Below are 25,083 nucleotides of genomic sequence, written 5' to 3' on the forward strand. Positions count from 1 at the left end.
TGAAGATTTCTGAAACATTAGGCTGTGATCACAATGTACCTAATTATTTGGGCAAGAGTAGGAAGACCAACCTCATCGCTTTTCTTTCAAGGATTTAGAATGCAATATTACCACCAGCTCTTTCCCTTCAAAGCATACCAAAAAAAAGGTACCCCTTTCAGTTACTACTCTTTTTTCTGTGCTTCGGCATTTGTATAAAACATTCCAACGTGTAAAACACCTTCATTCCAGACTCTGATCACTGCGACTTCTTCAAACAGTCTAATAAGTAACCCTGGGAGGCCAACTACGCTACGCTTGCAAAGTTTGCGTAGTTTGTGCAACTTCGTGCTACGCGAATTGCATGTAGCACAGTGCAAAATCCGTTAGCATAGTTGCCATGTTTGTCAAGTTCTCAGTCCTCAACACCAAGTTGGTGACCGCGAGCGAGCAAAATGACATCCCGGCGAGATTCTCAACGCGGGGAGGTCAGGTTTCTCATTGCGAGTGTTCGCGTAGGCTCGTGACCGCTCGCGATGAGAAACTACCAGTCCGCGTTGAGAAAGCTGCCGCTCGAGTAAACATCTACTCGAGTGGCAGAAAATGACAGCTCGCACTGTGCGAGATGCCGATTTCAATAATTGCACAGTGCGGACAAGCATTGGGCACTGTGCAATCATCGCGAACAGCGCACTATGCAGTTCGCGTAGGCCTACTCGAATCTCGCGAAGTACACTACGCGTAGCGCAACTATGCAAACTACGCCCAGGGTTACTAATAAGAGTAAACGATAAACCAGACCCAAATAACTTGCTTACTTTCACACAATTGACAATTCTATAGCCAGATGACACTATTATCCACACAATTCAGCACCTTGTGCTCATAATCTATATTTGCTTTCCTCTTTGTATCCTTGAAATTACTCCTTTTTGTTATATGTCGAACAATTCACTACTTATTTTAAACAACCTAGACTAGTGTTGAAGCGTTTTGACTGTGACCGGTGTTCTACCACCTTCTATATGTATTTCATTAGAGCACACAACAAATTCAACATTCAAAACCACTACAGAAATATGCTTTTTAAATTTCCTATGAAGGTTCATTTTCACATCGAGCCATATACAAATGATGAAAAGGGACTAACTGCCTTCTGGCTGTCACAAGAGGGAAGTAGAGGTAGTGTGGCCATTGACAGTCTTCCAGCATCTCCATTCAGCAGAAATTTGTTTGTTTAAAAAACAGGAGAAGCTGAGATCTCCAGCCCACAGGTTCGCATATCTTTTATCCCTTCTCCCCTTTACGTGGCTCTAAAGTATAGAGAAGCCGGAGTTCCCCTTTAAAGAGGAAGAAATTGTATCGACTTAGCATGCATATCAATCTTGCTCCTTAGTGAGAAGGTGAAGAAAGGTCCGCAACTGCTTGTAGGTGACTATGTGACACTGCATAGCTGATCAAGTGCAGCAGATACAAAGAGTAATTCTAAGATAAAAAGGCAAATTGCAGATTCAATTGAGCCTTTTCTGTGCAGAAAGGACAAGACGCATCATTCAACGGCAAAAGGATAAGAAAAGAAAAGGAAGTCAGATGGCACCAGCAGCAGGTAGGAGACAGATACATTCTTCTCCCATAGAAAAGGCGGAAATATTCAAGAGGGACTGAAAGATTAATAATTTACATAGCAGTACAAGTAAATATTGCAAAAGATTTGGCAAAGCAGGTTTGCGATACACCAGTCCCAGTTCCCAAGCTGTTAGTTAAAAAATGTTTATGTTAGTTGCCATTTATTTAAATCTCTTTAAATCCGTCATAAACACAAACATTTCATGCAAAGGTTGCTTTTGCGGGCCAGCTTGAAACAAGTACTGAACTACACATCCATCTATTAAGTTACATTTTAAAATATAGAGGTACCCAAAAGCCGAATAAAAGAGTATCCCAATCAAGAAATCGTGCTTAACCTCCACGTTGAATTTGCAGAGAGCGATGTTACTGATTCGTAAGAGATGTTTAATGCAGAATAGTCTATAAACTAAAAGTTAATTGCATAGTAAAATAAAAATAAATCAACCCAGCACAAAAACAAGTAATGAAAATCTCGCCTTTAGCATTAAAGCAACCCAAGGGTTGTGTTTGTATCTAAGCAGTCTCCTGGTTGTGCAGCATTATTTATTATTACCCGTAATTTTTAGGTCTGGTATTAGCCAAGACCTTTCGATGAAAAAAAAGATTTATATACATGTACAACATACTTACTTAAATGGGCTTTCAGCAAGCTTTCTTCATCCTTTGGTCGGTTTGTGTGTCATTCACATTTTGTTTCCATCCACTACAGCAAACAACAGTGGGTCAGCCCACTTCAGTGACTGGGTAGCTTCACTTTGAGGGACTGCATTTTGCTCTTTCACAAGAAGCACATCCTCTACACCCATACAAGCTGGTTCGTTCCTATAAGTGCTAATGTTTTTGTTTCTAATTTATTATTTTGATGTTCCCTTTGTGTTTAGTGTCCGATGTGACACAAGGACACTTTATACCAGTGAGCCAGATGATGGCACAGGCCACATTCCACACTTTATAACTTCCTGTCTCTGGCTAATGCTGCTGTGGTTTCCTTTTGGAGTTTCCTTTATCAGGCTGCTGGTATTTCACAGAATAACAGATTGCAACCATTTGAAAATGTTCTGTATTAAATTGTCAAGGCCTTAATATTTTACAGGTGAACAGGCCAGTCAGTCAAATGTAACTTTATTCGGTTAAATTAAAACCATCAAAGTGCATAAAACAGAGCATTATAATTCATAACAGTACATTGATATATAAATTGTTAGTCCAATTCTCCCACCACGGCAAAATATATAATGTGATAAAAATTCCTACCCAACACAATATGTCCTCAGGTATAGTTAAATACATAGATGTATCTCTACACTGATCAAAAAATTACTATTTACATAACATACTATTAAAAAACACATAATAATAATTAAATAGCTTCATTTAAAACATGGTCCCCTCTATGATTCCATACGCCTGTTCCTGAACAGGCAAGTCTTCAACACATGTTTGTTCTTGGCTCTATTTCACCAATGTTTTTTTAATAAACTTTACCCAGGAAGACAACCAACGTTTATCATGTTTAAATTGCAGCACTTGTAACTCTTTTTATTTCTTTTCTTCTTTCTTTCGCTTTCCTACTTTGTTTTATTTATTCTTTCTTACATTTTATTCTTTTTTATTCCTTCTTTACTGTTTTCATTTTTTCATTCATTCTTTTCTTTATTCATTAATACCTTCTTACTTGCTTTTTTCTTGCCTTTTTCCCTTTTTCTTCTTGTTTGCTTTAATTCCTTCTTTCCTTGTTTTTTGCATTTATTCCTCCTTTCCTGCTTTTGTTCCATCTTTCCTTCCTTCTCTTACCTTCTTTCATTTGCTTTCCCATTTTCTTGCTTCCTTTCTTACCTTTTCGTACTCTTTGCTCTTTCTTTCCTGCTTCCTACTTTGTCTTTTTTATACTTTTTCCTTCATTCTATCTCTTTCTATCCTTTGTTCTTTCTTTCCTTCTTTCTAGTCTTTCTTGCCTACCTTATTTCTTTCCTTCCTTCTTTCCCACGTGACTTCATATATTTCTTTCTTGTCTTTCTTATGCTTGCATTCATTCTTTCTTGCCTTCTTTCTTACCATCTTTCCTGCCTTTTCTTTCTTGCATTCCTACCTTTTTCGTTCTTTCCAACTTTCTTTCCAGCAAGATTCTGGCAGCTAATACAACAACGTAGTTGGCTTTTTTAGGTATGCGTTAGCTAAAATCTTTTCACTTTACTAAAATTATGTGTATGACAGTTACTTATAGGGGTTTTCAGCCACACTAAATCTATTGGTCTGTGGCTGTGTCATTCCCATTTCCCTCCAAACCACTCGCAGGAAATGTGCCACCACACTTCAGGCATTGGTTGACTTCACTATGAGTTACGGTCCCTTTTACAAGGAGCACATCCACACACAAAGTAGTTCCCTACAATGCCAGGGAGTACTATGGAAATCTATGTTTTTTCGAGACCCCAATTTTCTTTTTGCTTTTAGTCAATGTTCTGTTCACACTGACAAATACCTGGCAGCTTTCCAAACAATAACGTTTTACAAAAGCCATTACAAAACAAGAATTCCTAAAACGCTGGCAGACGATGCCAGACCTATTGGCTTTGCCAATGCTTGAGAAGAGATGCTTCTTTTTTGACACCTCGAGCAGACGTTTTTGAAACTCCACCTCCCTGTGGAAGACCAGGAGACAACAATGTCATGCTATTAGCCCCTGCCTGAGGGGAGTCCATTCTTGCAAGAAGGAAGAGAAGCAAACGGGGGGGTGGTAAGCTCTCCATTTCTTTTATTGCAAGTTTAGTCAACTGTCTCAAAATACTGCATGAATATACCAGGAAAGGAAAATGCTACTTACCAGTATGCATCTGTTCTTAGCATGTAGGGCTGCAGAACCACACCCTTTTGCATTAGATAACCATCTGGTGGTGGGCCCGGATGATTACACTTTGGTGTTTTCTTGGAAGAGTCTTTGTCTGCTAGGTGACTCCTCCCTTAGACCATAGTGCGCATGGGCATCGACTCCATCCTCAGATTGTTTTCGTCATTGGGCAAATTATGGAGTTGTTTCATTACAGATAAGGATGACCATGTATTATGTATCTAAATAAGATAATACTGGAACAGATATAGGCAGCCGGGGAGCCGGGTGGGCATGTGTGGTTCTGCAGCCCTACATGCCAAGAACAGATGCATACTGGTAAGTAGCATTTTCCGTTCGAGGCATATGGGCTGCAGACCACACACTTTTGCATTGATTGCACAGCAGTTTCTCCCTTAGCGGCGGTCACCCACATCTGTTGCAGTAGTTTGAAATAATGTCTTTAGTACAGCCTGGCCCACACTTGCTTGTTGTTTTGCCTGCACGTCTACACAGTAGTGTTTTGTAAATGTGTGCGTAGTAGACCATGTAGCTGCTTTACAGATATCATCTAATGTTGTTTCCTAAGAATGCCATAGATGCTCCTATCTTACGGGTAGAATGAGCCCTAGGAGGAATGAATAAAGTGTGTTTCGCTTTTTGGTAGCAAATTTGAATACACTTAATAATCCATCTAGCAATGCCTGATTTTGAAATCGGATTGCCTTTATGTGGAAAGGACACAAACAGTTGTTTAGTTTTACGAAAAGGTTTTGTCCTATCTATGTAGTATAGAATTGCGCTCTTTACATCTAACGTGTGAAGAGCCCTTTCTGCAACGGTTTGTGGTTGTGGGGAAAATACCGGCAACTCAATGGATTGGTTGAGATGGAACGGTGAAATGACTTTCGGAGGAAACTTTGGATTTGTCTTGAGAACCACTTTATTATGATACAGTTGTATAAATGGTTTTTGAATTGTTAATGCCTGGATCTCACTCACTCTTCTTAGTGATGTGACTGCTACTAAAAAAGCAACCTTCCATGTAAGAAACTGTAACTCACACTTATACAATAGTTCAAAGGGTGGACCCATAAGTCTTGTAAGTACAATATTTAAATTCCATACTGGAGAAGGTAGTATTCTTGGAGGAATTATCCGTTTAAGTCCTTCCATGAACGCTTTAATTGCAGGTACCCTAAACAAGGACAAATGTTGTCTGTTTTGTAGATATGCCGCGATAGTAGCAAGATGTAATCTAATTGAAGAGTATGCTAAATTAGATCTTTGTAGATGTAAGAGATAGCATATGATGTTTTGTATAGAAACATCTAAGGGGTTAACCTTGTTATGTGTGAAGTAGACAACAAATCGTTTCCATTTTGCTGCTTAACATGCTCTAGTGGTAGGATGTCTTGTTTCTTTAATGACATCCATGCAATCAGGAGGTAAATTTAGATATCCAAACTCTAAGACCTCAGGAGCCAAATTGCTAGATTGAGCTGCATTGGGTCTGGATGCATAATCTCTCCATGGTTCTGTGTTAGTAGATGTGGGGAGAGTTTTAGTTTGTGATGTGGTACTATAGAGAGCTGCAGTAGCGTTGTGTACCACGGCTGTCTTGCCCACGTTGGTGCTATTAGAATCAATGTGAGAGAATGTTGCCTTAGTTTCCGTACCACTAATGGAATTAGTGGGAGAGGTGGAAAAGCGTACACACATTTTTTTGACCAGTTCATCCATACCGCATTGCCTTTGGATAATGGGTGTGGGTATCTGGTGGCGAAGCTTAGGCATTTGGAGTTGCTTCGTGTGGCAAACAGATCTATCTCCGGTTGTCCCCACATTTGAAAAAATGGCTGAAGAACTGGAGTATGCAGCTCCCATTGGTGTATCTGTTGTCTCTGACGACTTAACAGATCTGCCAATTGATTGTGAACTCCTGGTAGATGTTCTGCTAACAGATAAATGGTTTGAGGAATGGCCCATCTCCAAATGCTCTGCGCCAGCGGGAGAGCTGTAGGGAGTGTGTTCCTCCTTGCTTTTGAATGTAATACATTGCTGTCATATTGTCCGTCCGGACTAGTACAGCTTTGTTTGATATGTAATGTTGGAATGATTTTAGGGCTTGAAAGATTGCTAGTAACTCCAGATAATTTATGTGAAGTACCTTTTGTTTTATTGTCCACGCACCTTGTAATGTGTGACTTTGTAATTGCGCTCCCCATCCCGTGAGAGATGCGTCTGTGGTCAGTATTATTTGTGGAACTGGCTCTATAAACGGCCGGCCCTTTGAAAGGTTTTTGTTGTTCCACCATTGCAGAGAGCGATGCGCCCAGTTGTCTACCACCACCAGATCTGTTATTTCCTGTCAACCCTGATTCCACTGACCTGCCAAGCATTCTTGTATGGGGCGCATTTGTAGTCTTGCGTATGGGACTAAGAAAATGCAAGATGCCATCATTCCTATTAACTGCATAAATACTTGAGCTTGTAGTGAGTGTTGTGCTTGGAATGTTTTGATGAGATTCTGCATAGCTTGCATTCTCAGTAAGTTGGGGTACGCTATTGCCTTGAAGGTATCTATAGTGGCACCTTGGTACTGCTGAGTTAGGGACGGTTGTAGATGTGATTTATTTAGATTCACTGTAAATCCCAACTTGTGCAGCAAGCAGACTGTTTGATGCGTGTGCTGTACGCATTGGTTGTAGAACTTGGATTTTATTAGCAAGTTGTCTAGACATGGGAATACATGAATGTTGTCCCTTCTTAAATGTGCTGCTACTACTGCTAGACACTTTGTGAATACTCGGGGTGCTGTGGTCATTCTGAAGGGGAGCACCTTGAATTGGTAGTGCTGACCTTCTAGCACGAACCGTAGGTACTTTCTGTGAGACTGATGAATGGGAATGTGGAAGTAGGCGTCCTTGAGGTCTAATGTGGCAAGGAAGTCGCCTTTCTCTAGCAACGGTAAAACTTGTTGTAATGTGACCATATGAAAATGGTCTGAGTGTATGTACTGGTTTAGGGGTCTTAGATCTAGAATTAGTCTGAGAGACCCGTTTGTTTGGGGTATGAGAAAATAAAGGGAGTAAACTCCTGTGTTTTGATGTTGCTTTGGTACTGGTTCTTTTGCATTCTTTTGCAGAAGTGATTCCACCTCTTGCTTTAATAGTAAGAGGTGTTCTTGTGACATAGGACGTTGTCTGGGTGGTATTGTTGGAGGAGTGGAAGTGAGCTCCAGGCAATAACCTGACTGAATTATTTGTCTCACCCACCTGTCTGTGGTGATGGAGTTCCAGACAGGTAGGAACTGTTGTAATCTTCCCCAGACAGGAGTGGAATGGTCTGGAAGTCACTGTTTGGGAGTAGAGGCGTTGCGATTATTGTTGCCTCTGCCTCTGCCCTTAGTATTGTTTCCTCTATACCCTCCTCTATAGTATCCCTTACTGGGTGAGGTTTGGTTGGGTTGTTTGTAAGTAGAGGAGGTGTTATCAGTTTGGAAACCCTTTGATGCGCCTCTATACAAGGAGCGACGAAAGGAAGGTCTATGGGCTTGTGTTTGTAAAGCTCCGATTGATTTTGCGGTATCCGTATCTTTCTTCATCTTTTCTAGTGCCCTGTCTATATTTGGACCGAAAAGATGTTGTTGGTCAAATGGCTGGTTTATTATACTGGCTTGTACTTCAAGTTTGAAGCCAGAGATTCTTAGCCATGCATCCTACGCAACAATATCCCTGTATTTACTGCTCTAGATGCAGTGTCAAGCACGCATCTTATGTAGGTATTAGTTATAACCTTTCCTTCTTATATCAAATCAGCAGCCCTGGCATTATATTGTTCTGGCAGGTGTTGCATGAGTGACTCAAGCTCATCATAATGAGCTCTGTCATATCTTGCTAACAGAGCTTGAGTGTTAGCAATCCTCCATATATTGGCAGCTTGTGATAGTGTGCGTTTCCCTGAAGCATCTAAAAGCTTTGATTCTTTGTCAGGGGGTGGAGCATCCCCTGTTGTTTGCAAGTTGCCTCTTTTTCTCGCATTTGACACTACCAGAGAGTCTAGTGGCAACTGCCCCTTAATGTATGCAGGATCAGAGGGAGCGGCTTTATATTTCTTTTCCAGTCTGGGGTTAATTACCCTGGCCCTGACTGGGTCTTTAAATATTTCTGGTGCGTGTCTTACAACTCCATTAAGTATTGGAAGTGTGGTAGTGGTTTTATGTGACGTTAACAGTGTATCCATAAGAAAATCCTCTTCTATTGGATCTGTATGGAGCTCTACACCATGAAAAGTAGCTGCTCTATGGATGAGTTGTGTGAACCCAATGGTGTCATCTGGTGGAGATGGTCTAGACGGGTATGCCTCGTCTTGTGGTAGATCTGGTGCATTGTAATCCTCCCATGGGTCACATGATGATCCAGCCATATCATCTTGGTCATTAATGTCATCTATTTGCTGATAACTCTGTTGTGACTGTATATCCCCATAATCCTCCTCTTGTGGTATTATACTATGTGTGCTAGCTGGTGAGTGCACAGGAGAAATATTTGTTAGTATTCCTACTTCTGGTGAAGGAATATTTGTAGGGGAAGTCTGAACATGCTTCTTTGGAGGAACAGGAGATGGTTTAGGACAGTCCATTTTCCTCTTTTCAGGCACTGTGTACACCTTTCCAGAGTTTGGATGACTTTTTAGAGTCGTTTGCCTTACATCAGACTGGAAAAGCTCTTCTATAGGTAAATCCTTTTTTGGCGCCGATTTATGTGGTTTGGAACCATTAGTCTTAGCCTTCACAGTGTCTATTGCCTTGGAAACAGTTCTTGATTTCGGTTCCGAAGACTTTTCTATCTTTTTCTTTGGATCTGTGCTTTTTGGATCCAAAGCTTTTGGTGCAGAAGAGTGTTTCGATATGGAAACCGCTTTCGTGTCTGCTTTTTCAGTTACCGGAGTCGTCTTTGTTTTGGTAACTTTTGGAACGTCTTTCGGTGCCGAACTTTGTTTCGGAACCTCTTTCGGTGCCAAACTTGGTTTCGATTCGGTAACTTTCGGTATTGATGGGTGTGTCGGTGCCGGTGTTAACTTCGGTTTAAGCACTTTCTGCTTTTCGGGACCGACAGTCTGACTCGAGCCCGAGCCAACTGGAGGCTTTTTAATACTCTTCGCTGCCGAGCCCGAAGGCGGGGCGTCGGAAGGTTTCGATCGGTGTGCACCCGGACCCGAAGGCGGGGGTGGAACCGAAGCCTGTCCCGGTATGGGGGGGGGTGAACAGGGTCGACACTCTTACTCACGACCTGTTGACCATCTGGAAGAAGATAGTCATCTTCGGATCGATCCTCCTCACCGGAAGCTGACTCTGCTTCGGAAGCGACGTCTTCTTGTTGTTCTTCGACGTCTACCTCGATCGGCACCTCGTCGATGATTAGGTCTGGTGTCGACAACGATGACTGCTCCATAGCTCTTCGAGCTCGACGATCCCTGATTATTTTCTTGGACCGGAACGAAGCGCAGGCCTCACAGTCTCGACTTTCGTGCTCTGGAGACAAGCACAAGTTGCAAACCTCTTGCAGGTCGGTGTGGGGAAACTTGTGTCCACACTGAGGGCACTTCTTGAACGGTGTTCTTTCCATGAGCCAAAGGCCCAGTGGCGCGGTTGGGCCTAACGGCCCTGATGAGCGCTGGAATGGAGAAGTGGATCCTCTCTTCGACGCGGGCAACCGGAATCAGTGTCGAAAACGATATTGATGTTTTAGTTGATTTATGGATTCGAAAGGAGATCGGTAACGGGACCGACCGATGAACACATCCAAGCCCGATGGCGGAAAAAAACCAATCTGAGGATGGAGTCGATGCCCATGCGCACTACGGTCTAAGGGAGGAGTCACCTAGCAGACAAAGACTCTTCCAAGACAACAACAAAGTGTAATCATCCGGGTCCACCACCAGATGGTGATCTAATGCAAATGTGTGTGGTCTGCAGCCCATATGCCTCGAACAGGGACAGTAAGAATGTCACTTCTCTGGGAAGGAAGCCAATTGTTAGTATCTACGTACAGATGCAGCAATATCCCTTTTATACATAGTCTGCACTGCTCTATTGGGGTTCCTTTTATTAGGTAGAAGCCTACCAGGCAGTGCAGTTGTCTGGCCGCTAAAGAACTCTTAGGGACATTTGGAAACCTGCCATAAAAAAGCATTCCTCCCACTGTTACGATGGCTTTGTGGTCTGTAACTCACATGTGCTTGTTTTCTATGTGCTGGCTTTATTCGTTTTAAACTGTCCAGGATTTCTTTGTCCCCTCCGTGGGGCATAGCCTGCCTACTGCATTAACCCACGGGTGCTCACTTTCTGTAAACAGGTCCATTATATTTTGTTCTAATAGTTTTTCCAAAACGTTTTATTCATCCTTTCAACAAGTAACACATACGTCAAAATCCAGCCACCAACGGCAGTAATGACAAACAGATTGATTGACATTCAGGTATTGCCCTGTGAGCAACAATAACAATGTTCTTATCTACAGATTTGGATGGTCTAACAAAAAACACCCTCTGGTAGTACTACAGTACGTTTGAAACACACTGTATATTTTCCCACATCGCCCATGTCTCTCATTCCTCCGTCTCCCATGAGTAGGGAGGACGGTGGCAGAGTCTCCCCGACCCGCTTGGCACCTAGTAAGCTAATTTGTGAGCGCAATATATTGCATTGATGTGTTTTGGATGCTTTGAAGCCCAGAATAATAAGTTGCTGGATTTTAACTTTATCGCCGATCTAATTTTAATTGTACTCACTTCACTGTTGGCCGCTTAACATTCCTGGTGCCACAAGGGAAATTTGGGGGGCTCATTCTCACTCATGGAAGCCGGTGCTCGATCTTACAGCCTGCCCGCCCCGGTCTGACTCGGTAACCAGTACCGTTGAGCGGAGGGTGGGACAGGAAGAGCCAGGCACTTCCGCCTACACAAGCGGTTAGCGCTCTAGCTCTCCGACAGGAAGGGCTACTTAGGCGGCGAGGAGCTGCGGGCTGATTGCGGTAGGGAGGATGGTGGCCGAGTCTTCCCGACCTGCTTGGCGCCTAGTAAGCTAATTTGTGAGCACAATACATTGCATTGATGTGTTTTGGATGCTTTGAAGCCCAGAATAATTTTTACAAAGTTGCTGGATTTTAACTTTATCGCCGATCTAATTTTAATTGTACTCACTTCACTGTTGGCCGCTTAACATTCCTATTGCCACAAGGGGAAACTGGGGGGCTCATTCTCACTCAGGGAAGCCTGTGCTCGATCTTACAGCCTGCCCGCCCCGGTCCGACTCGGTAACCAGAACCGTTGAGCAGAGGGCGGGACAGGAAGAGCCAGGCACTTCCGCCTACACGAGAGGTTAGCACTCTAGCTCTCCGACAGGAAGGGCTACTTAGCCCTCTCGTCGCACTGAGCGCGCAATGGTCGCGCGCAGGGGAGCGCCTAAGACTAGCCAAAGAGAAGTCCGTCTGCGCGCGACCGGACGAGGCCAGGGTCCATGGCTCTAACCACTCCAAATATAGGCTGTCATCCTATTATACGGGTAAGCTATTCTCCATAAGCTCTTTTAGATTTACAGAGAACTCCTCATTTGGGTTGTATGAGGGAGGTGGGGTCTCTCCCGGAGGGGCCATTTTCATGTTGTCATTGTCAGTTCCAGGCACAATACGATGATCATGCTTCTTACCATCAAGCATCCTCACCGGGGGCTGGCCCTAACACGCAACTAGGATGGAGAAACTTGCTCTGTAATATTAGATCATTGCCTAAGCATTATACAGAGGTTTGGGACCTTATTTCATCTCTACAACCTGACCTATGTTTCTTAACAGAAACATGGCTTAAACCCCACTCGGTTCCCGCTATCACTCTAGGGATCCCTGATGGATATAAAATAGTCAGATTAGATCGTCCCATTAAGACAGGAGGTGGTATAGCTATAGTACATAGGAGTGGTATAGCTATCTCAATATTAGACCAATACTGTACCTCGGATCTGGAACTGTTGATCTTTAAGATCAATATTTCGGCAAGGGTCAGCTGGAAAGGGGCTCCGGTGTACCGCCTGGCCCTTGTGCGAATTGTTCCATCTCTTTAGTGGAGGCACTGGCCCCACATGTTAACGCAGGCAGTGACTTCATACTCCTCGGAGATTTTAATGTCCACAGTGAATTGTAAGGATTGTGTGGAGGCCCAGTCTTTACTGACAGATCTCTCATTATTAGGTCTAACACAGCACAACGTCGGCCCCACCCATCAGGCAGGGCATACTTTGGACTTAATCTTTTCCAATTTTCCCACAATCGAATGCCTTCCTCCCAGGCAGGTTAACTGGACAGACCATTTTATTTTGGAATTTACTATGCCTAATTCTCGTAAGTCGCCCCACCAACCATTGTTGCTACCTATCAGGCGGAGACAATGGCATAAAATGACCCAAGAGGTTTTAGAGGAGAGGTTTGTAAAGTCTTACATCGCTCCCGTCGAGAATATTGAGGTGGCTTTAACGAAATATAAAGTGGCAATCCATACAGCGGTAGACACCATTGCTCCTCTGAAACTTTATAAACCACGCCCGCACAAAAGCAGGAAGTATGGTTCTCTGAGCATTTACGGTCTCTTAAACAAGCTTGCAGGAAGCTTGAAAAGGTGTGGAGATCGTCTCATTTGGATGCTGACAGGAACTGCTACTGGAAGGCCCTAACCATCTATCATAAAGCTATCAGAGCAGCCCGCAAGAATTACATTGCTTCCCAACTTACAGCAGCCGGTAATGCTCCTAAGGTTTTGTATCAGATTCTGCAGGCCTTCATAAAACCAGCAGTCTGCGAGAGTTCTGATCTATCGTCACAGCAACTATGTGACAATATTTCCCTTTGCCTTACAAACAAGATAGATAGGATCTACGAGAAAATTACCAACTCTAATCTATCTATAAGTCGGCCTGTAGTACTGCCCCAGGTCGTGAAGGGAGCGAACTCCGGGGTTCTTACTATGTTTCCTGCCATCTCTTTAAAAGAGGTAGAAGACCTGGTGAGCCAAATCAAGAGTGGCTGTCCATCTGACCTTATTCCAGCCAGATTCATGCCGGTGGTTGGCAAGGCGCTCGGTCCTGGGATCCAGTGCCACATCAATCTCTCGCTTGCCCAAGGCCGTGTCCCACTGGAGTGGAAAAAGGCACTGGTAAGACCTATTCGGAAAAACTCCTCTATTCCTTGGACGGATTTGTCCAACCTCAGACCTATATCTTTGCTTCCATACTTGGGAAAACTCACAGAGAAGCATGTGAATAAACATCTTTCGAATTTTATCGAACAATCTGGTAGCCTGGACTACTCTCAGTCCGGCTTCAGGCCGAATTACAGTACTGAGTCAGCATTGCTGTCCGTTACGGACGACCTCCACATGTACCAGGACATGGGTTACTCGGTGGTTCTGGTACTGTTGGATTTATCGGCTGCGTTCGATACTATATCTCATAACATCTTGCTCGGAGGTCTTGCAGAGATCGGCCTTGAGAGTATGGCACTGGCCGGGTTGAGGAGCTTCCTATCCGATCGCACTCAATGTGTTAACATGGGTGCATTCCGTTCAGCGGAGGTAGAGATCACAAAGGGGGTGCCACAGGGCTCTTGTTTGAGCCCCACTCTCTTTAATATCTATGTGGCCCCCCTGGCTAGGATCATGAGAGCTTTTGGTTTCATCCCAGTGTCATACGCGGATGACACACAGCTCCTTTTTATGTTTAAATCTCTTACCTCCGAGGTTAAAACATCCTTCTCCGAAGGCATGAAGGCAGTCGCCCAGTGGAAGTCCTCGAACCTCCTACAATGTAATGTGGGTAAGACTGAGGTCATGCTCTTCGGGGAGGCCAAAATCTTATGGACCCCTGATTGGTGGCCGCCAGACCTAGGCCCGGTTCCCGACCACAAACAGGTGGTGAAGAATCTGGGGGTACGATTGGACCAGGAGCTATCCCTAAAGCAGCATGGAAATAACATAGTGGAATCCTGTTTCCATGTTATAGGTCTCCTCCGCAAAGTGTTCCCCCTACTCCCCGATTTCACCAGAAAAACCTTGGTGCAGGTCCTGGTGCTTAGTTGCTTCGACTATTGCAACGGGCTGTTGGCATCGGCCAACAACGGAGTATTAACTAAACTTCAAGTGGTACAAAACACCGCTGCTAGGCTGGTCCTAAATGCCCCTCCCAGATCCCCCTCAAAACCTCTTTTGGATAAACTACATTGGCTGTCAGTTCGCCAAAGGGTAAAATTTAAGACCTGTTGCGTAATCCATAAGAGTTTAAACGGACTAGGACCTTCATATCTGGCAGAAAAATTTGTGCCATATAATCCCGTCCGTACCCTTAGGTCTAGCAACCAGCTCCTCCTCTGAGTGCCTATTGTAAAAAAGACAAGACAGGGCGGCAAAGCTCTGTCAGTGGTTGGTCCTGTACTATGGAATAAGCTTCCTCTTATGCTTAGGCAGTGTTCGGACCACCTGACTTTCAGGAAAAATCTGAAAACGTTCCTGTTCCAGAATTAGCCCATCTCTAAAATGATTGCTCTCTTCCATCTGCTACTGGTGTTTGTGCGCAGAGATACTCCTTCGGGAGTCTATTCAAGCACGGTAAAAACCCACAAATAAATAAATAAAAGTATATTCATGCAGTGATTTCGTCTTCGAGTAACTCCCTTTGTCTGGAGCATGACTCTAGGTGTATCCGGCGATAGGCCGCCCATCTGTCCCAGATTTGATAGTACTCCTGATGGAAACCCCGCAATATTTAGATAGGGCGTTCCAATTCTAGGCAATGGTACAGTCCCCCTTTCCACCGCTCCAGTGAAGGAGCAATTACATCTTTCCAAGCTTTTGGGATGTCGCATTTGGCTTTAACCAGGGCCAGCACACCAGGACCCGCATATGTCTGCTGCCGTCTAGGTCATTGGAGATGAGGAACAAGCTGCACCGTGGGATCCTTGGCAGCGCCTGCCCCAGCAATCCCTCCAGTCAAAAACTCTAGTCCAGAAGAGTGCCAAGACAGTGCAACTCCAGACTGTGTGCAAGAGGTCGCCCCACCCAAATGGCAGCACAGGCAGGCTGCGGACACAATCGGCCCCACCACTCCAGAGCATCTTCCTGGTGTAGTAAACTATATCTAGTTACCGCAGCTGTATGAGGCAGTTTTGGTAAGCAATGGGAGAGGCAAATGCTTCTCTTTAATCCTCGTCTTCAAGGGGGCCCGGGGCCCAGGCCAAATGCCAATGTCTCCTCCAGGGGTCCGAAAGTGTCTGGGGCATTGCTGATTAGGGATTGGTATACATTTTTTTCTCATCTTGTCACATTTGCTGTGCATTCAAAGACCGAGGTAAATGTCAGGCTCTGTCTTCTGAGAGAGCTTGGGGTTTAATTTTCTTTCCCGGACTTCAAAGTGAGAGGATTTATCTGACAATCTGGGGACATGAAAGGAAAGGCTCTTTCCTAGCAAACAACAAAATGTAAATGTCAGAATTAGGAAAGCACAAATGACACACTATTTTGTAATTCAGAAGTGTGCTGGAAACAAATATTTTTAAACTATCACAACATTAAATACACTAGAAGATGCTATTTCCACACATTATCGTCTGTGTGCTGCGTAGTTTTATCTGAAAAATTGCATGGTCATTTCAATTGAAAATATGTTGCATTACCATACCATGCATACTCCACTCTACGCCACTCCATGCAACTCTATTCCACTCAATGCCATTTTGTGCTCCTCCACTCTACGACACTCAATGCCACTCCAAACCACTTCACTCTACACCCCTCCTTTCTATGACACTCTATTCCACTCGGACACTCCAGTCTATGAAACTTTACTCCACTCTACTCTATGCCCCTCCAATCTTTTTCACTTCATGCCACGCCACTCCACTCTACTATTTTTCACTCTACGGGACTCCATGCCGCTCCACTCTAAGCCGCTCTACTCAAATCTATCCCACTTTACTCCACCCCATGCTACGTGACTCCATAACACTCCACTGTACCAAAATCTACTCCCCTCTACACCTCTCTGCTCTACAGCACCTTTCTCCACAATACAACCCTCAACTGTATTCCACTGCACTTTAAAACTATGACACTCTACTCTAAGCAACTCTGCGCTCTCCATGCCCCTCCACGACTCTCTGCCATATGCTACTCCACTCTAGCCTAACCATTCTGACACTCCGCTTATAAGACAGTCCGCTTTACGACACTCACCTTTACGATACTCTATGATACTTCACAACATGCTACTACGCTCGATGCCACTCCACTCTACGACCCTCTACACAACTCTGTGCCACTCCACTATACTCCACGGCAATCCATTTACACCATTTTACTCCACTGTAAGTCACTCCACTCCTTTCTGACATACTATTCCATTGCACTCCACTCTACACCCCACTATATGCCCCTCCGTGCCTACGCTTGTCCACTCTACACCACTCCAAGACACTCCTCAACACTCCGTTCCCTCCACTCTACAACAGTCTACTCCACAACACTCTATGACACTCAACTCTAGGGCACAACACTCCATCCTGTCTACTCTACAACAGTCTACTCCACTCCATCCCGTCCACTCTACAACAGTCTACTCCACTCCATCCCCTCCTCTCTACTCTACAACAGTCTACTCCACGCCATAACACTCCACTCCACCCCCTCCACTTTACAACAGTCTACTCAACTCCATCCCGTCCACTCTACAACAGTCTACTCCACTCCTTCCCGTCCACTCTCCAACAATCTACTCCATTCCTTGACACTCCATGACATTCCACTCTAGTCTACAACACTCCATCCCCTATACTCTACAGCAGTCTACTCCACTCCATGACACTCCACTCTTGTTCACAACACTGCATCCCCTCCACAACACTCTGCTTCACACCACTTCAAGACAATCTCCTCTTTATCACTAACTTTTAGCCATTCTGAACAGTAGCGACACTGGTGTACAACATGGCTAAACACAGTGGCAAAGCCAATAGCTCTTGCAAAGTTGAGACCTATTGGCTTTGCCAATGCTTGGTTTATAGACCGTCCCATGATTCACTGCCCTCTTTTCTTGCCCTAACGTGTAATCAGAAAGGTCTTTAAGCAAGCTGGCTTTGCCAATCATTGCTCTGACACTGCCAGATACTTAGCGTGAGGGCACATAACAGCTGCCGCCTCTGGGTGTGGTTTTTACTCTGTGATTCCCAGTTCAATTTGATATTGGCTCAAATACATATCTCCATCTCGCACATTTCTTCAATACATTCAATGTGAAAATATCACCTTCCACACTTACCAAATTACAGGTTTCCCCCATTGATCTAACCAAGTACAATGGTGTTTCTGCATGCACTGTGACCTTGTATCCTTGAGAAACCCATGACAGCCTTCTGTTGGAAGGATTAGAGGAACACAGCAAACTATAACAGTGGAGGATGGAGGCGAACTCCAGTAAGCAGCGAGTAGGAAATACTTCACTAATTCAAAAAGCAGGATCAAGGATCAAGAAGAAACACACTCCCTCTCCCTTAAAAAGCCCTGCTGATTTCCCCATGACTGCAAATCCTGGGAGAGGATTAACACAACTTGCTCAAACCGAGCACAACATTTTCCCTTGCCACTCACTGCCAAAGTTGCTTGTAGGTGAAATCACCTCTACCAGTCCTCCGAGTAACATCTCACTCACCTGCACTGCACACTTTGGCCTCATGTGTGAAAAATGGCAACCACCAGATTTGGACGAAGGGTTATGACCCTGGGCAGCCACCCCATCGAAGAAGGTTTTGCCTAGGCTGTATGCCATGGTATCTCCCAACTTCCACCTCATCTACTGGTTGGTAAATAAGATATCCAAACCGAATAAAAAGGATAAAAGCAGAGTTGACTTAGGTCATCCATTCACTTATACTGATAATGTTGCCCTCCAAGATAAATTGAAGGTTCTGCTTTTTCTTCATTGGGATATCAGAATAGGTATCCTGAATGTCTGTGGATGCTAACCGATCAACTTTGGTGCACGACCACCAGAAACTATGCCAGAATTTCCATGAGGAATATGTCAACGAGGAGAACCTAATTCAAGTGGTTTCTGGATCATTCTGATGCACCCAGATTTATGGAACAAACGGTGGTGTAAGGTACTTGGCAGGGGGCATGCCAACCTTCACAGGAGGTTCTGCTATTCAAGTACAGTACAAACCATTTGACATGGACTGGTGTCTGAGCCCTAGCGACCTCAGATGCATGCCCATCTGATGAAGACTCTGGAAGGACTCAACACACAGAAATTACCTAAATAACACCTGCAACAATTGTGTGGATCGGACACCAAAAGGAAAATGTTGCAGTGAGGACAGGGATTGGATTGCAGATACATCAGGAAGAAGTGGCAAGAAAATTAAGGATCAGGATCACAAGAAAAACAGCCCTTTCAGGAACAAGAGACATAGAAATAAGAGCCAATGCCCATTATCTTCCTCCAGAAAATAAGCAAAATAAATAAATAAATAAATAAAGGAAACTGGGCTGAAATTGTTGGGGCAGAGGGCTTGGGTCTGGTGTGGGACCACAAGGAATAAGGGGCACTCACACTTGGTCGATGTTAAGAATTTAATTTAGTGGCATCCTTTTACAGTCCAACACATCGGAGTACTGAGATGTAAGATGCCTACATAAAGCTTTAAATGGAAGTACAAACCAAAGATGGAATACTCCTCTCAGTGCAAGTAAGTGAAAAATGCGGCGCAAATGACAGAATGGAAAATCATTAAACGAAATAAGTTAGATGTTTTGATAATGAAGCTGATATTGATTGCGGTGCGTGCATTAGCTACATTTTTACTTTTGTGTTTATTTTACTTATTATTTTTATTGTATGTTCTTTTAAATTTTTTACAGCGCAGGTTACCATGGGTATGACCGTATTTTTTGGTTACCATGGATATGACCGTGTTATGTGCATCAATGAAAAATTTCATTCAATTAAATGATCTGATGAACATGGAATCAACGCACCAGAACCCCAAAATTAAGGCAAACAGGTAGTTCTTTATCTAGCACACCTAAAATTATCAAATTCATCAGAACTAACTAGGTTACATCTAAAAATGTTCTGCTGGACCAAGTTGAGTGAGATGTTAGCAAACCGACTGACATTTTTACTAAATCAGAGGATATTTGTGAATTGCCAGAAGACAAAGGGCCTAATTACGAGTCGTCGCCAGACTAGGAGGGGCGCAGAGGTGGCGGTCCAGCCACCGCCACACTGACGGTCCGAGTGCCCAATTATAACTTTGGTGGTCAGACCGCCATTGCACCGCCGCACCTGGCAGGGAACTGTTGTTCCCCGGGGGAGGCGCGGCAGTAAGGGGCTCAGCAATATGCTGGTGGTGCTGCTGCAGCCCCACCATGCATATTATGAGTTTCAAGGCCGCCAGCGGTGTTATGGATGTCTTTACTACATGAAAAGGCTGGCAGTCCTGAAACAAAGTGTTGCCCATGTGCATGCGGATGCATCCATGGGGGCACAACTTGTGCCCCCCTGTGTGCATGCACCCCTGTACCTGCACGGCATGGACTTTGCAGTCCATGCCATGCAGGAACTGTTTTTGGGGTTCCCATTGCAGTGCCCATTTTCAGAATCACCGCCATGGGACCGCAGCAAAAAAATCACACCAGACATGAGGAAACTTGAAATCTGGCGAGCGGTGCGCACAAGAGTTTGGCGGTGGGGGAGCGGGAGGCCGAAGCAACGGGCCGCTCCCTCACCGCTAAACTCATATTCAAGCCCCAAGTATGCATTTTATTTGTATTGCCTTCAATGCGCACACTAGGCACTTAATACAGGTCATTACGAAGTACATCAGATTCACCTACCTGCCACATATCTGATCAGTCTCCACTGCCACCACTTCCACTCCTTTTTAGGTTGAGCCTAGCTATTGCGTAAGCAATCGCTATGCGAGAGATATAGAGGGGCACCAGAAAATGCTGCCAAAGACCTTTGGAATGCGGTTTATGGCCAGTGCATGTGAGGCATTCAAGCGTGAAGCTGGCATCTGGCATCGGACTTGAAAGCAGCAGACTGCTTTCACCAGCGCGCGCTCGGCCTCTCTTCCTGCTCCCCCTCTTACAGCAATTAACTTTCGTTATTGCTCACACCCCATATGCTCGTTCCCTCCCACCCTTCCTTTGATGTCCGCTTTTCTTGTTGTTTGAATGTCTTGTATGCTTTTACTGTTAACATTTAGGGAACTATTGTGTTTTTCTTTCAGCAGTCCTTGAGTGTATGTGTTTTCCAGCTTCCGCCATTGTGTCTTAGTGTGCTGTTTCCTTCTCAATACTCACTGAACCCTGCGCTCTTGGTGCCTCTCCTGTGTGCTCTTTGTCCCACTCACTTCACCCATGACTTTATTTTCATTTTATATTCCCTCCTCCCTTCAAACCCATTCCCCTTTGCTGTCCTACCCTCACAATCATATGTTTTTCCCCACTTTTTTATTTGGAAGGTCCAACAGCTGCCATTTAGCTCCACTACATCAATAACACTATTGCTCGCTTTGCCGAAGTATGTGACGTCTGCCATCTAAGACCAATCAGTTAAAAGAAAATGGTATATGGCGCCCGTGTCATGCCATGATTAGCTATAGCAGCTGCATCATCTCACCTTTTCTTTTTTTTTTTGCTGATGCAATGCAGCGTCGCTGTAAAGCATTTTGCTGATGCTTAACAGCATCTGCAACAATCATTAGCAAAGTCAGTGGATGCAAAAGGCCAGCCCTATTGGTCTTACCAATGCATTTTTATTGAAGGTTGCCGAAAGGCTGTTTTTGCATAGTGGTATTTTATTTCAGATAAACGCACGCCCCAACCTTTTGATAACCTCACTGCCCCCCAATGCTTGCTGTTACAACTTACACCCATTTCTACTGAAGTCAAGAACAAACTGAACCTACAAAAGAGAGATCTCTCAAAGTTTGCATTAGCAGCTAAGGGCTCTTTTCAGAAGAGCTGATGTGAGATGGTCACAAGTGCCAGAATTGACCAGGTCATAGCTCTAACAGGTGGGTCCTTCCCTGCTAGGTCTTGCTGCTTCATTTTTGGCCAGGATCTTCTTTACTGACTTCACACTCCATCTAGAAGTTCAGGACTGGCAGAGCCCTCTGATTGACTCTTCATGCTGAAATTAACCCGGCCAGCAGGTAGAGGTGCCCCTGACCAGAGATCCTACTCTGTGGGTACTCTACCGCCCTCACTCTACCGCCCTCACTCTACCGCCCTCACTCTACCACTCTACCTCCCTCACTCTACCGCCCTCTCTACCACTCTACTGCCCTCACTCTACCGCCCTCACTCTTCCGCCCTCACTCTACCGCCCTCACTCTACCACTCTACCTCCCTCACTCTACCGCCCTCTCTACCACTCTACCGCCCTCACTCTTCCGCCCTCACTCTTCCGCCCTCACTCTACCGCCCTCACTCTACCACTGTACCGCCCTCACTCTACCACCCTTACTCTACCACTCTACCGCCCTCACTCTACCGCCCTCATCCTACCACTCTACCGTCCTCACTCTACCACCCTCACTCTACCGCACTCACTCTACCACTCTCACTCTACCGCCCTCACTCTACCACTCTACCGCCCTCACTCTACCGCCCTCACTCTACCACTCTACCGCCCTCACTCTACCACTCTACCGCCCTCATGCCCTCACTCTACTGCCCTCACCCTACCACTCTACCGCCCTCACCCTACCACTCTACCGCCCTCACTCTACCGTCCTCTCTACCGCCCTCACGCCCTCACTCTACCGCCCTCACTCTACCGCCATCACTCTACCGCCCCCACTCTACCACTCTACCGCCCTCACTCTACCGCCCTCACTCTACCACTCTACCGCCCTCACTCTACCACTCTACCGCCCTCACTCACTCTACCGCCCTCACTCAACCGCCCTCACTCACTCTACCACCCTCACTCACTCTACCGCCCTCACTCACTCTACCGCCCTCACTCACTCTACCGCCCTCACTCACTCTACCGCCCTCACTCACTCTACCGCCCTCACTCACTCTACCGCCCTCACTCACTCTACCGCCCTCACTCACTCTACCGCCCTCACTCACTATCTATCTATTGCCCTCCCTCACTCTATCTATCTATTGCCCTCCCTCACTCTATCTATCTATCGCCCTCCCTCCGTCACTCTATCTCCCTCCCTCAATCTATCTATCTATCGCCCTCACTCCCTCACTCTATCTATCTATCGCCCTCCCTCCGTCACTCTATCTCCCTCCCTCAATCTATCTATCTATCGCCCTCACTCCCTCACTCTATCTATCTATCGCCCTCCCTCTATCGCCCTCCCTCTATCTATCGCCCTCCCTCTATCTATCACTCTCCCTCTATCTATTGCCCTCCCTCTATCTATCTATCGCCCTCCCCCTATCTATCGCCCTCACTCACTTCCACCCACCTCCTTCTCTAGCTCCCTGTTCTCTTCTCTTGTGCTGATCTGCTGCTCCTTTCCATCCTGCCTCCTTCTCCAATTCCCTGTTCTCTTCTCCTGTGCTGATCTGCTGCTCTCTTCCACCCGCCTCCTTCTTTACCTCCCTGTTCTCTTCTCCTGTGCTGATGTGTGTGTGTGTGTGTGTGTGTATACTTGTAAAGCGCACTGCCGCCCCATCTCGGGGCATCCTGGCGCTGTATACCGCTGTGGACTCATCCTGGATTTCTCTGTGAGATGCCCCCTCCAGGGCACCCCCAAGGTGAAGCCAGGCATCCCAGCGCTGTTGGGGCCGTTGTGGAGATTAAGCAAGCTATTGCCCAGAGTTGCAGAGTGGGCACCGAGGTGAGAATTATCGAGTCCGCGGACATAGAGCCCAAGACCCTTCCGCGGCGGGAATTGAACCCTGGTTCCCGGGCCTGACCTCTGCTTCAGGGTCTGCCGCTTCTAACCAGTGAGCCATACTTCTCCACTGCTCTCTTGCCACGCCTCATTCTTTAACTCCATGTTCTCTTTGCTGTGCTGTTATGCTGCTCTCTTCCACCCACCTCCTTCTCTAACTCCTTGTTCACTTCTCTTCTCCAGAGCCGATCTACTGCTCTCTTCAACCCGCCTCCTCTACCTCCCTGTTCTCTTCTCCCGTGCTGTTATGCTGCTCTCTTCCACCCCACCTCCTTCTTTAACTCCCTGTTCTCTTCTGCTGTGCGGATCTGCCTCCTCTTCCACCCACCTCCTTCTCTAACTCCCTGTTCTCTTAGTTTCTCCGTCTGCTGATCTGCTGCGCTCTTCCACCTTGCCTCCTTCTTTAACTACCTGTTCTCTTCTGCTGATCTGTTGCTCTCTTCCACCTCGCCTCCTTCTCTAACTCCCTGTTCTCTTCTCCTGTGCTAATCTGCTGCTCTCTTCCACCCCACCTCCTTCTTTACCTCCCTGTTCTCTTCTGCTGTGCTGATCTGCTCCTCTCTTCCACCCACCTCCTTCTCTAACTCCCTGTTCTCTTCTCTTCTCCCGTGCTGATCTGCTGCTCCATTCCACACTCCCGCCTTCTCTAACTCCCTGTTTTCTTCTCCTGTGCTAATCTGCTGTTCTCTTCCACCGCCTCTTTCTCTAACTCTGTGTTCTCTTCTCTTCTCCTGTGCTGATCTGCTGCTCTCTTCCACCCTGCCTCCTTCTCTAACTCCATGTTCTGTTCTCCTGTGATGATCTTTCTGCTATCTTCCATCCGCTTCTTTCTCTAACTCCCTGTTCTCTTCTCCTGTGCTGATCTGCTTCTCTCTTCCACCCCTCCTCCTTCTTTAACTCCCTGTTCTCTTCTCCTGTGATGATCTTTCTGCTATCTTCCATCCGCCTCCTTCTCTAACTCCCTGTTCTCTTCTCCTGTGCTGAGCTGTTGTTCTCTTTCACCCGCCTCCTTCTCTAACTCCCTTTTCTCTTATCCTGTGCTGATCTGCTGTTCTATTTCACCCCGCCTCCTTCTCTAACTCCCTGTTCTCTTCTCCTGAGCTAATTTGCTGTTCTCTTCCACCCGCTTCCTTCCTTAACTCCCTGTTCTCTTCTCCTGTGCTGATCTGCTGCTCTCTTCCACCCTGCCTCCTTCTCTAACTCCCTGTTCTGTTCTCCTGCGATGATCTTTCTGCTATCTTCCATCCGCTTCTTTCTCTAACTCCCTGTTCTCTTCTCCTGTGCTGATCTGCTTCTCTCTTCCACCCCACCTTCTTCTTTAACTCCCTGTTCTCTTCTCCTGTGATGATCTTTCTGCTATCTTCCATCCGCCTCCTTCTCTAACTCCCTGTTCTCTTCTCCTGTGCTGATCTGTTGTTCTCTTTCACCTGCCTCCTTCTCTAACTCCCTTTTCTCTTATCCTGTGCTGATCTTCTGTTCTATTTCACCCCGCCTCCTTCTCTAACTCCCTGTTCTCTTCTCCTGTGCTAATTTGCTGTTCTTTTCCACCCGCTTCCTTCCTTAACTCCCTGTTCTCTTCTCCTGTGCTGATCTGCTGCTCTCTTCCACCCGCCTCCTTCTTTAACTCTGTTCTTTTCTCCTGTGCTGATCTGCTGCTCTCTTCCACCACAACTCCTT

The 25,083-nt window shown here is 45.6% G+C and overlaps 1 protein-coding gene across 2 annotated transcripts in view; it reads right to left on the reverse strand.

Annotated features, from left to right (window-relative positions):
- Positions 1-25,083, reverse strand: part of GALC (galactosylceramidase) — a 360,459-nt gene that overhangs the window by 90,425 nt on the left and 244,951 nt on the right. The window lies entirely within an intron of this gene.

Source organism: Lissotriton helveticus, chromosome 9, assembly GCF_964261635.1.
Source record: "Lissotriton helveticus chromosome 9, aLisHel1.1, whole genome shotgun sequence".
Lineage (NCBI taxonomy): Eukaryota > Metazoa > Chordata > Amphibia > Caudata > Salamandridae > Lissotriton > Lissotriton helveticus.